Source organism: Somniosus microcephalus, chromosome 16 (genome assembly GCF_052327205.1).
Source record: "Somniosus microcephalus isolate GS21.2 chromosome 16, FLI_Smic_1.0, whole genome shotgun sequence".
Taxonomy (NCBI): domain Eukaryota; kingdom Metazoa; phylum Chordata; class Chondrichthyes; order Squaliformes; family Somniosidae; genus Somniosus; species Somniosus microcephalus.
The window spans coordinates 29653571-29666193 of NC_141002.1; positions in this window are offsets into that span (position 1 = coordinate 29653571).

Genomic DNA, 12623 nt, shown 5'->3' on the forward strand with positions numbered 1-12623 from the left:
GTCCGAAGCATGCTGGTCCAAATCCAAACGTTCGGGTTTCAAGAGTTGATCCATTGTGTTGAAAATTAAGTCAATAAAATTGATGTGCCTCAATAAATCCGAGACTCGATGTTAGCGAAACAAAACAAGGCTTTTATTGACTTAGAAGGTAACACACAGAGGAGAATGTATCTTTCCAGAGGTCTGCCGTACTGGATGTGCTGCAGGCTGGGCCAGCTTACATAGGAGCCAGGTATGGGCGGAGCCCTACACACAGTACAATACAATGGAAATGAAACTGAAACCAACCACAGTCACAGGCAGAGAAATACTGATGAGTGATGAATGGAATATTTCATCACACAAATCTAGACCTTTTTCTCCTGTCCACAACAGAATGTAACTAACCTTTTCCTCGTTGGCAGTACCCTTCAGGAAGCTTTTGAATGTAAGGTCACATTTCTGTTTGAACTTGCGGAATGCCTCTACTATATCGTCGGCTTCCCAGTTCATGAGGGGTTGCATTTGCACAGTCAGTGCCGTGGCAGCCACCATCTTATTTGCCCGTACGATTCACGCTCAATCACTGCAGAGACCGGCACTCACAATCAGCTCATATATTCACTTTTCGTCTTATTCGTAGTTCGTATGGCACAAGTTATACTCACTTATACCGCTGCCACCATGTTGTGTCGCCTTGTGTTCTTATTACTATGTAATACAGACACTTTTAACTCACAGCGTCGGTGGGAATCTCGAGTGGCAGAGCGGGGCTATAAAAGCCCCAGAGACCAGGTAAGGCCGCACAGCGTTAGCGGGAATCTCGAGCGGCAGAGCGGGGCTATAAAAGCCCCAGAGACCAGGTAAGGCCTCACAGCGTCGGCGGGAATCTCGAGCGGCAGAGCGGGGCTATAAAAGCCCCAGAGACCAGGTAAGGCCTCACAGCATCGGCGGGAATCTCGAGTGGCAGAGCGCGGCTTTAAAAGGCCCCAGAGACCAGGTAAGGCCTCACAGCGTCGGCGGGAATCTCGAGCGGCAGAGCGGGGCTATAAAACGCCCCAGAGACCAGGTAAGGCCTCACAGCGTCGGCGGGTAACTCGAGCGGCAGAGCGGGGCTATAAAATGCCCCAGAGACCAGGTAAGGCCTCACAGCGTCAGCGGGAATCTCGAGCGGCAGAGCGGGGCTATAAAACGCCCCAGAGACCAGGTAAGGCCTCACAGCGTCGGCGGGAATCTCGAGTGGCAGAGCGCGGCTTTAAAAGGCCCCAGAGACCAGGTAAGGCCTCACAGCGTCGGCGGGAATCTCGAGCGGCAGAGCGGGGCTATAAAACGCCCCAGAGACCAGGTAAGGCCTCACAGCGTCGGCGGGTAACTCGAGCGGCAGAGCGGGGCTATAAAACGCCCCAGAGACCAGGTAAGGCCTCACAGCGTCGGCGGGAATCTCGAGCGGCAGAGCGGGGCTATAAAACGCCCCAGAGACCAGGTAAGGCCTCACAGCGTCGGCGGGAATCTCGAGTGGCAGAGCGCGGCTTTAAAAGGCCCCAGAGACCAGGTAAGGCCTCACAGCGTCGGCGGGAATCTCGAGCGGCAGAGCGGGGCTATAAAACGCCCCAGAGACCAGGTAAGGCCTCACAGCGTCGGCGGGAATCTCGAGCGGCAGAGCGGGGCTATAAAAGGCCCAGAGCCCAGCTAAGGCCTCACAGCATCGGCGGGAATCTCGAGCGGCAGAGCGGGGCTATAAAACGCCCCAGAGACCAGGTAAGGTTTACCAGTCTCCAGTCTGGGAACTCGGAGGGAAGGAGAGAGGTAAAAAGTAATCCAAGTGTGACATCACCAGAAAGCGGGTAAGTGATTGGTTGGTGAGTATTTCTCCCTTTTTAAGCTTAAATCTCTTTGGTTTATAGTTTCTAAAGTGTGATATTCACCATCTAGAATCGGGGCAGAGGGTACTTAAGAATAATATTAATAAATTTAATTAATTACATAGAATGGGAGATCAGGTGATGTGTTGCTGCTGCAATATGTGGGAGCTGGTGGACACCATTGATGCTCACGGTGATCACATTTGCAGTAAGTGTTGGCTGCTCGAGGAATTCCGGCTCCGTGTTGAAGAGCTGGAGTCCGAGCTTCAAACACTGAGACACATCAGGGAGGGGGAGAGTTACCTGGACTCTGTGTATCACGAGATATTCACACCAATTAGATTAATTAATTCAGATGTAGTCCGTGGCCAGGGTCAGGATGGTGTGACTAGAAGTGAGGCAGGTACGGGGATCCAGGAGGTAGTGTTGGAGGAGCCGCAGCCCTTGCACTTGTCCAACAGGTTCGAGGCTCTTACTCCCTGTGAGGATGGGAACAGGGACTGCGGGGAGGATGAGCAACCTGGCCACAGCACCGTGGAGCGGGGGGCCATTCAAGTGGGGGGACTTAAAAGAAATGTTGTAGTGGTAGGGGATAGTATCGTTAGGGGGATAGATAGAGTTCTTTGCAGCTGAGAGCGAGGGTCCCGAAGGCTGTGTTGCCTGCCCGGTGCCAGGGTTAAGGACATCTCCTCTGGACTGGAGAGAAACTTGGAGTGGGAGGGGGAGGATCCAGTTGTCATGGTCCACATTGGTACCAACGACATAGATAGGACAAGGAAGGAGGTTCTGCTGAGGGAGTTTGACCAGCTAGGGGCCAAATTAAAAAGCAGAACCACAATGGTAATAATCTGAGCCATGAGCGAATTTGGCTAGGACAAATAATATTAGAGAGTTAAATGCATGGCTCAAAGACTGGTGTGGGAGAAATGGGTTTTGCTTCCTGGGACACTGGCACCAGTACTGGGGCAGGAGGGAGCTGTTCCGTTGGGACGGGCTTCACTTGGCCACTGCTGGGACAAGAGGCCTGGCGGATCATATAACTAGGGCTGTAGAGAGGGCTTTAAACTAACTAGTGGGGGGAGGTTCCTAGAGAGCAAATAATAAAAATGACAACAGAGAAGGTCATAGACTTAGGTAGCAGTGGGGAAATTAAAAACCAGAGCGTGTCAGGAAGGGGCAGAAGGTATGGAGTAAAAGGTAAAGTAATAAAAAGGGCAAAAGCAGGAACTAAGTGTCACAAAACATATTTGAAAGTTCTCTATCTGAATGCACGTAGCATTCGTAACAAAATAGACGAGTTAATGGCACAAATAACTACATATGGGTATGATCTTGTGGCCATTACAGAAACATGGCTGCAGGGTGACAATGCCTGGGAATTAAACATACCAGATTATTTAACGATCAGGAAGGACAGGCAGGAAGGAAGGGGAGGTGGGGTGGCTATGTTAATAAAGGAAGGAATCACTGTAATACAGAGAAATGATATTGGGTCAAAAGATCAGGATAATTAAACAGTTTGGGTGGAGGTAAGGAATAATAAGGGGAAAAACACTAGTGGGCGTAATCTATAGGCCTCCGAACAGTGGCAACTCTGTTGGACGGAGTATCAGTCAGGAAATAGTTGAGGCTTGTAATAAGGGAACATCTATAATTATGGGGGATTTTAACTATCATATTAATTGGACAAATTAAATTGGGCAGGGCTGCCTTGAGGATGAGTTCATTGAGTGTATTAGGGATGGGTTTCTTGAGCAGTATGTAACTGAACCGACCAGGGGGCAAGCAACCTTAGATCTGGTCCTGTGTAACGAGACAGGATTAATTAAAAGTGTCCTAGTAAAGGATCCCCTTGGAATGAGTGACCATAACATGGTTGAATTCCATATTCAATTAGAGGGCAAAAAGGTTGGATCTCAAACAAGCGTGCTAAGCTTGAATAAAGGAGACTATGAAGGTATGAGAGCGGAATTGAGTAGAGTGGATTGGGAAAATAGATTAAAGGGTAAGACGATACATGATCAGTGGTGTACATTTAAGGTGTTATTTTACAACTTCCAAAAAATATATTCCACTGAGAAGAAAAGGGTGTAAAAGAAAAGATAGCCATCCGTGGCTAATAAAGAAATTAAGGATAGTATTCGACTAAAAACAAGGGCATATAAGGTAGCCAAATCTAGTGGGAGGATAGAGGATTGGGAAAACTTTAAAAGACAGCAAAAAATAACAAAAAGATTGATTAAGAAAGGGAAGATAGATTATGAAAGTAAATTAGCAAAAAATATAAAAACAGATAGTAAGAGTTTTTATAGTTATATAAAAAGAAAAAGGGTGGCTAAAGTAAATGTTGGTCCCTTAGAGGATGAGACTGGGAAATTAATGGTGGGAAATATGGAGATGGCAAAAACACTGAATGAATATTTTATATCAGTCTTTACAGTAGAAGACACTAAGAATATCCCAACACTGGACAAACAGGGGGCTAAAGGGGGGGGAGGAGCTAAACACAATCAAAATCACTAAGGAAGTGGTACTCGGTAAAATAATGGGACTCAAGGCGAATAAATCACCTGGACCTGATGGCTTACATCCTAGGGTCTTGAGGGAAGTGGCGGTAGGGATTGTGGATGCATTGGTAATAATTTTCCAAAACTCCCTGGACTCAGCAAAGGTCCCGGCAGACTGGAAAACTGCTAATGTAACACCCTTATTTAAAAAGGGCAGTAGACAGAAGGCTGGAAACTATAGACCGGTTAGCCTAACATCTGTGGTAGGTAAAATTTTGGAGTCCATTATTAAGGAGACAGTAACAGGACATTTGGATAATCATAATTTAATAGGACAAAGTCAGCATGGTTTTATGAAGGGGAAGTCATGTTTGACAAATTTGCTGGAGTTCTTTGAGGAAGTAACATATAGGGTGGATAAAGGGGAACCAGTGGACATAGTGTATTTAGACTTCCAAAAGGCATTTGACAAGGTGCCACACAAAAGATTATTGCTTAAGATAAAAAATCACAGGATTGGGGGTAATATTCTGGCATGGATAGAGGATTGGCTATCTAACAGAAGGCAGAGAGTTGGGATAAATGGTTCATTCTCAGACTGGCAATCGGTAACTAGTGGTGTTCCGCAGGGGTCAGTGCTGGGTCCCCAACTCTTTACAATCTATATTAACGATTTGGAGGAGGGGACCGAGTGTAACATATCAAAGTTTGCAGATGATACTAAGATGGGCGGGAAAGTAGTGAGTGAGGAGGACATAAAAAACCTGCAAGGGGACATAGACAGGCTAAGTAAGTGGGCAGAGATTGGGCAGATGGAATACAATACTGGAAAATGTGAGGTTATGCACTTTGGCAGGAAAAATCGTAGAGCAAGTTATTATCTTAATGGCAAGAAACTGGAAAGTACTGAAGTACAAAGGGATCTGGGGGTCCTGGTGCACGAAACTCAAAAGGTTAGTATGCAGGTGCAGCAAGTGATTAAGAAGGCCAATGGAATGTTGGCTTTCATTGCTAGGGGGATAGAATATAAAAATAGGGAGGTATTGCTTCAGTTGTCCAAGGTATTGGTGAGACCGGAACTGGAATACTGCGTACAGTTTTGGTGTCCATACTTAAGAAAGGACATACTTGCTCTCGAGTCAGTACAAAGAAGGTTCACTCGGTTAACCCCAGGGATGAGGGGATGGACATATGAGGAGAGGTTGAGTAGATTGGGACTCTACTCATTGGAGTTTAGAAGAATGAGAGGTGATCTTATTGAAACATATAAGATTGTGAAGGGGTTGGATCGGGTGGATGCAGGGAGGATGTTCCCGATGATGGGTGAAACTAGAACTAGGGGGCATAGTCTTAGAATAAGGGGCTGCTCTTTCAAAACTGAGATGAGGAGGAACTACTTCACTCAGAGGGTGGTAGGTCCATGGAATTGTATTGATTTCTTTGTGGGTTCAATGACGAGACATTTATGAAAGAGAATGACTTTTAATCTAAAGCTTGTTCAACTCTTTTATACAGCTTTTACAGGAGACACGATGCTTGTGAAGCATCTAGAACGAAACTGAAACTAAAACTCACTGCCTTGCTTCTCTCGGTCACATGCCCTCTGCTGGTCAGGCACAAGCAATCAATACATGCAAACATGCTATTAAGGCATCATAATCGAACAGGCAAATACAATCTCTATTTGCTGATATCATTACATCTCCTTTTCTTAAAACAAAAGTATTTTACTTTTAACTAACAACATGTTTTCTTTGTATTAATCTGCATTTTAACTGTAACACTTAATGAACTTACATTATCATTATCATGATCAAGGTTTTTTAACCTTGCTTTGTGTGTTCACATGAAACATGTCAATACACTAGAACTTGAAGAAAGAATAAGATAACATTACTTCCTTCTATAACAATAGTCCTTAAATTTGCTCAATGAGTCTCTCAGGAGGCTTCACGTGTCTTGAGGATTTTCTGATTGATTGTCCTTGAATCTGAGTTGTTGCCTCAGATGATTGGTTCTCAGCTGTGTGATCAGGTTGTTCAACAGTATCAGTCTCTTGACCTGCTGTGGCTGGTCCCATGAGAAGATCTCGATGATTTCTTCTCAGAACAGCACCCTCATCTGTCTGAATGGTGTATGATCTTGGTTGAACTTCACTCAGGACAGTTCCCTTTTGAGTCCATGTGTTTGTTTTGTCTTTCAACCTTACTTGGTCACCAGTGTGGAGTTCAGGTAGGTTTTGTGTTCCTCTGTCACAGTAGTACTTTTGCTTTTCTTTCTGTTGCTCTTTGAACTTCCTCACTTTCTCCCCCTCTTTCGTTTTCAAGAGGTTCTCCGGGATGGGTAGGTTTGACCTTAGCCGACGTCCCATCAGGAGTTGGGCTGGTGACATACCACACTCGAGCGGCGTTGTGCGGTATACAAGCATGCTTTGGTAGAAGTCAGTTCCACTGTCTTTTGCCTTGAACATCAGTCTTTTCACTGTCTGGACCGATTTTTCCACGAGTCCATTGGACTGTGGATAGTGAGGACTTGACGTTGTGTGGACAAAGTCCCACTCTTTGGCAAAGTGTCGGAAACTTGCATTGTAAAACTGGGGTCCGTTGTCTGTGAAGACCTCGCTTGCCACGCCATGTCTGGAGAATATGGCTTTCATACATGTTATCACAGCATCTGCAGTGGTGGTGTACAGTCTACAAACCTCTGGATACAGGGAGTAATAGTCTGTGACTACAAGATAGTCCTTCCCTTGACATACGAATAGGTCAGCGCCTACCTTCTGGTAAGGTCTGTCTGGTGCTGGGTGTGGCTTTAGTGGTTCTACCGGATTGCTTGCTCGATATTTCAGGCATATTGTGCAGTTTGACACCTCATTTGTCACATCTTGGTTGATTCGTGGCCAGTACATCACCTCTCGTGCTCTTTTCTTACACTTTTCGATTCCCAGATGTCCTCCATGGATCTTTTTTAACATCTCTTTTCTCAGACTCTTTGGGATAACTATTTTACCTCCTTTGTAGATGATGTCTTCGACCAGTGATAGTTCCGCCCTGCAGTTCCAGTACTCTGCCATGTCAGGTGAGCAGTCTTGCTTCATGTTGGGCCATCCATCCAAGATGCTTTTTCTCAGTCGTCTCATTGTTTCATCTTTGTTTGTCTCAGTCTTTATGAGCTCCATTTTTGCATCTGCTATGGGCAGTGCACTTGTGATCATGTCCACGTAGGCGTTCACTTTTTCATCCATTGTGGTGTTTGCGGGCTCACTTGGGTCAACAGCTCTGGACAACGTGTCTGTTGTATACATCAGCTTACCCGGTGTGTACGCAACATTCAGTGTATAGCGTTGCAGCCTGATCATCATTCTTTGTATTCTAAGCGGACAGCTATTTAGTGGCTTTTGGAACAATGCAATCAAGGGCTTATGGTCAGTCTCTACACTGATTGCTTGTCCTGCCACAAACTGGTGAAATCTTTCACAGGCGTATGTGATGCTGAGCAGCTCCTTTTCTATTTGAGCATATCGCGTCTCCGCGTCTGTCATTGAGCGCGATGCATATGCAATAGGTTGCCAGTAGTCATATTGTTGCAGAAGAACGGCACCGAGCCCACTCTGTGATGCATCTGATGATATCTTGATGGGTCTCGCTGGGTCATAAAACCTCAGAACTGGTTCCTCTGTGAGCAGTTTCTTTAGATCGCTCCATGACTTCTCATGCTCATGATTCCATTCCCATTCTATGTTCTTTTCAGTTAGTCTTCTCAGTGGCGCCATCTTTTCTGAGAGGTTGGATATGAATTTCCCCATGTAGTTGATCATTCCATTAAACCTCTGCACGTCCTTTTTGCATTGTGGCTTTGGCATATTCTCAATGGCGGACACCTTTCTGGGATCTCGTCTGATGCCCTCACTGCTAAGGATATCTCCCACGAATGTCAGTTCTGTCACCCCGAGCTGGCATTTCTCTCTATTCAGCTTCAGGTTTGTTTTCCTTGTTGCTTCCAGCACTTTTTTCAGTCTCTCGTCATGCTCAGTTCTCGTGGTTCTCCATACTATGATGTCATCCATTGATGTATCAACTCCCTCCAGGTGCTCATAGATCATATGGATAGTCTTGTGATACACTTCAGGAGCTGAGGCAATGCCAAATGGTAACCTTAGGAATCTGTATCTGCCAAATGGACTGTTGAACGTGCACAGTCTTGAACTTGCTTCGTCCAGCGTCATCTGCCAAAATCCTGATGATGCATCTAACTTGTTGAAATATTTTGCATTTGCAAACTGTGCCATGATTTCCTCACGTGTAGGAAGCTTGAAGTGCTCTCTCTTTATTGCTCTGTTTAGATCTCTTCGATCCAGGCAAATTCTGAGCTTTCCATTCTTTTTGTCCACTACGACGAGGGAACTCAGCCACTCAGTTGGCTCATCTATCTTCTGAATCACGTTCAGGCTTTCCATCCTGTCCAACTCTGCCTTCAGTTGCTTTTGAAGAGCAAACGGAACTTTTCTGCATGGATGTATGACCGGTGTCATACTTTTATCTACTCTGATCGTGTGTTCTCCTGGAATGCAGCCTAGACCCTTAAATAGGTCTTTGTACTCTTTCATGAGTTCATCATAGACTGTCTCTCCTTTGCTTTCCACAATGAGGACTCTCTTTACCAGGTTCAGTCTCTCACAGGCTTTTAAACCTAGTATGGCTTGCACCTCCTTTGGCACCACGATTAATGCTAATGTGTGCTCTCTGTCCTTGTGTGTCACTTTGACAATGCATCTTCCTTTCACTGGTATTTCAGTACCTGAGTATCCTGTCACTTTCACTTTGATTCCATGTATCTTTGGTCTGGGTCTAATTTTCTTAAAATCAGTCTCTGATATCACATTAACTTGTGCTCCAGTATCCAATTTAAATGGAATGTGTATGTCATTCACTTTTAGTGTCAACATCCAGTCTCTTTCTTCTTTTTTGTTTTCAGACACAACATCTACATAGAACTCCTCTATGTCACTTTCATCTACTGCATGGACCTTGTTTTGTTGCGCTTGGTTCTTACAGCAACGGGCATAATGGTTGTTCTTGTTGCAACTATTGCATATTTTACCATATGCTGGACACTCTTTTGGTGGATGCTGTGTACCGCATCGACTACATGACTTCCAATTGTCTCTTTCATTTTCGTTCGCTGGCCACGCCTCTTTTTTCACATTGGCGCTCTTTTTGTTAAACGGTTTATGTCCGTTCATTCTCACTGCATCCACGTTGCAGCTATTGTCACTGAACAGCTCCTTTGCCTGCAACTTCACAGTCTCTGTAGCCCTACACAGTGCTATGGCTTTTCCCAGGTCTAGATCTTGCTCTCTTAGCAGTCTTTCCCTTAGACCATTATCTGGAATACCACACACCAGTCTGTCTTTTATCAGCGAGTCTGTCAGTCCCCCAAATTCACACGATTTGCTTCTGTTTCTCAGTTCAGTCACATACTGATCAATAGTCTCACCCGTTTTCTGTACACATGTGAAAAATCTGTGCCGCTCAAACGTCACGTTACGTTTAGGTATGCAGTAGGCCTCAAACTGTTCCATTATTTTATCTAGCTTCATTTTGTCTCCATCAGCAGCGAATGTGAAGTTATTATACACCACCAGCGCTTCATCACCCACGACATGTAAGAACACTGATGATTTCTGTTTATCACTTTTCTCGTCAGCTCCGATTGCCGCTAAATACAATTCTAAACGTTGTTTGAATCTCCTCCAATTTTCAGCCACATTACCTGTCAACTGAAGCGTCGCCGGTGGGAGTAAACCTTCCATTTTTCACTTCGTTAGCTATTCTCTAATGGTAAGTAACGATGTTCTCTTTTGGCTTGCTAATCTGTGGAGAGCTGATTTAACTTCAGATTTTTTTCTCTTCATCTCTTTCAATCACTTCTGACACCATGTATTGATTTCTTTGTGGGTTCAATGACGAGACATTTATGAAAGAGAATGACTTTTAATCTAAAGCTTGTTCAACTCTTTTATACAGCTTTTACAGGAGACATGATGCTTGTGAAGCATCTAGAACGAAACTGAAACTAAAACTCACTGCCTTGCTTCTCTCGGTCACATGCCCTCTGCTGGTCAGGCACAAGCAATCAATACATGCAAACATGCTATTAAGGCATCATAATCGAACAGGCAAATACCATCTCTATTTGCTGATATCATTACAGGAATATGCTGCCCCAAAAAGCTGTAGAAGCTACATCATTACATAAATTTAAAACAGAAATAGACAGTTTCCTAGAAGTAAAGGGAATTAAGGGTTACGGGGAGCGGGCAGGAATTTGGACATGAGTCTAGGTTTGGATCGGTCATGGCCCTGTGGGTAGCGGAGCGGGCCCAGGGGCCGTGTAGCCTGATCCTGCTCCTATTTCGTGTGTCTAATTCTGTTAGATTCAGGAGATGGTTCTGTGATAGTGGATTGGCGGTTAGGATCAGATCTTATTGAATGGCGGAGCAGGCTTGAGGGGCCAATTGGCCTACTCCTGCTCCTATTTCTTATGTTCTTATGTTCTTATTTTAGTTTACGACTTTTACTCAGTTGTATTCTTGCTTTTATGATGTTGCTGCCGCATGGTGCGGAGTGATACAAGATGTCCGACCTTGCACTGCGCACTACCTTTCACAGTGTGCCACATAGCAATATAAATACTCTAACCAAAGTAGTTCCATATAATGATGTAACAAGTAGTTCCATTTAACGATGTAATAATATAACGATGTAACACACATCATTCACTATCGGATCCTGCTCTCCTCTACCAAAACTGATCACCCTGGAATGAAAAGATAACCCTGACTTCTCTTCTCCACTAACAACCATCTTCTTAAACCCCTCTCCCCTGCCCCCTCCACCCTCACCTCCAAGGACGCCACCTCGCCCTCCCGTCCCTCTCTCCTGCAGCAGCTGGTGCTGCTCTGCCTGGTGTCATGTCCTCTTCGTATTCCTCATCCAGACCAAGGGGGACCCCTAGCAAGATGCCCAATACCAAGCCCTCCCTTTCTCCTGGTGCCCAATAAGGTGGAGTAGCGCAGCACTTACTCTTTTTAGGTGAAGTCCTCAGAATTTCCAGAGAAAGTGTTGCTCGAGTGTTGGTGAAGTCTTGACAAAGTGTCCAAGAAAGTCGCTCGATGTGTTTCAGAGGTCCTCTTCACAGCTCCAGCAGCAATGACCATGAAATGGTGAGTGTCCCTTTAAATGGTGAGTATCCCTTTAAGTGGCGAGTATCACTTTAAGTAGCACTTGAAATCGATATAAACACCGTTTTTAGTCCCAAACAGCTGGTCGCTGTTAGGAGAGGGCATTAGTTGAATTGCTACCCACCAAAATGCCGTGCAGCCTCGTTAATGAGCACTGTCAGGCATTTTAAGTGGCAATCAGTTGTTTAACGAGCCTCCGGGTGACCATTCCTAGCGCTGGCTTCAACTCCTTTACCAAGACTGCATCTTGAGCTAAACGTGAGCTAAACCGGCATTGCAGCTTAAGACCCCATTTTGACCACCTCTCTACTGCCTAAAGTATTCGTCAAAATTCGTAGAGTTTCCACTTTGGGAGCAATCGGCAATCTGGCACAAATTGTGCTCAATTGCGTTAGTTTTCCAAATTGAAATTTGTGCTCAAGTTTTCTGCCCAATCTCATTTGCATATCGCCAAATGTAAAATCTTCCTTGAACCAACGCAATCAGACAGCGTTTTAGAATGTAATTGTTTACTTTCTTTCTTGCATTAAAAATATTCCTTTATATATTTAAGAGTGGTAACCTGGTGCAGTTTGATTAATACAGCTGGAAATGGGTTTATCACAAAAAATAAGCATTTTTAATAAGGTCCACCACTTGTGAGTAACCTGATTTTAAATAAGTGAATATGAGTTTTAAAAAACCATTTACTAGTTTCATTAGTATACAGTAGTCAGTTTCTTAGTAAATTAAATATTTTTTAAATATTTAAAAGCTTTCAAAATGCACCTATTAGTGTCCTTGCACTTTTGAAAAAAACGGTTCATTTTAAGAGCCTCGTCGAAGGCCTGCAAATGGGTGCAATTAGCAGAAACTTGCCATGGTGATTAATTAGATTTGGGGAGGGGCTAGTTTTGTGGGTGGGGCCGGTTCTAGCCCGATTTTTTTTAAACCAGTGCAAGAGATCGGGGAAACTCGATTTGTCTGGACACAATTTGTGCTTGAAATTCCTCGATCTTTTGCGCTAGTTTGGCCGATTTTGGGCAAATTGCG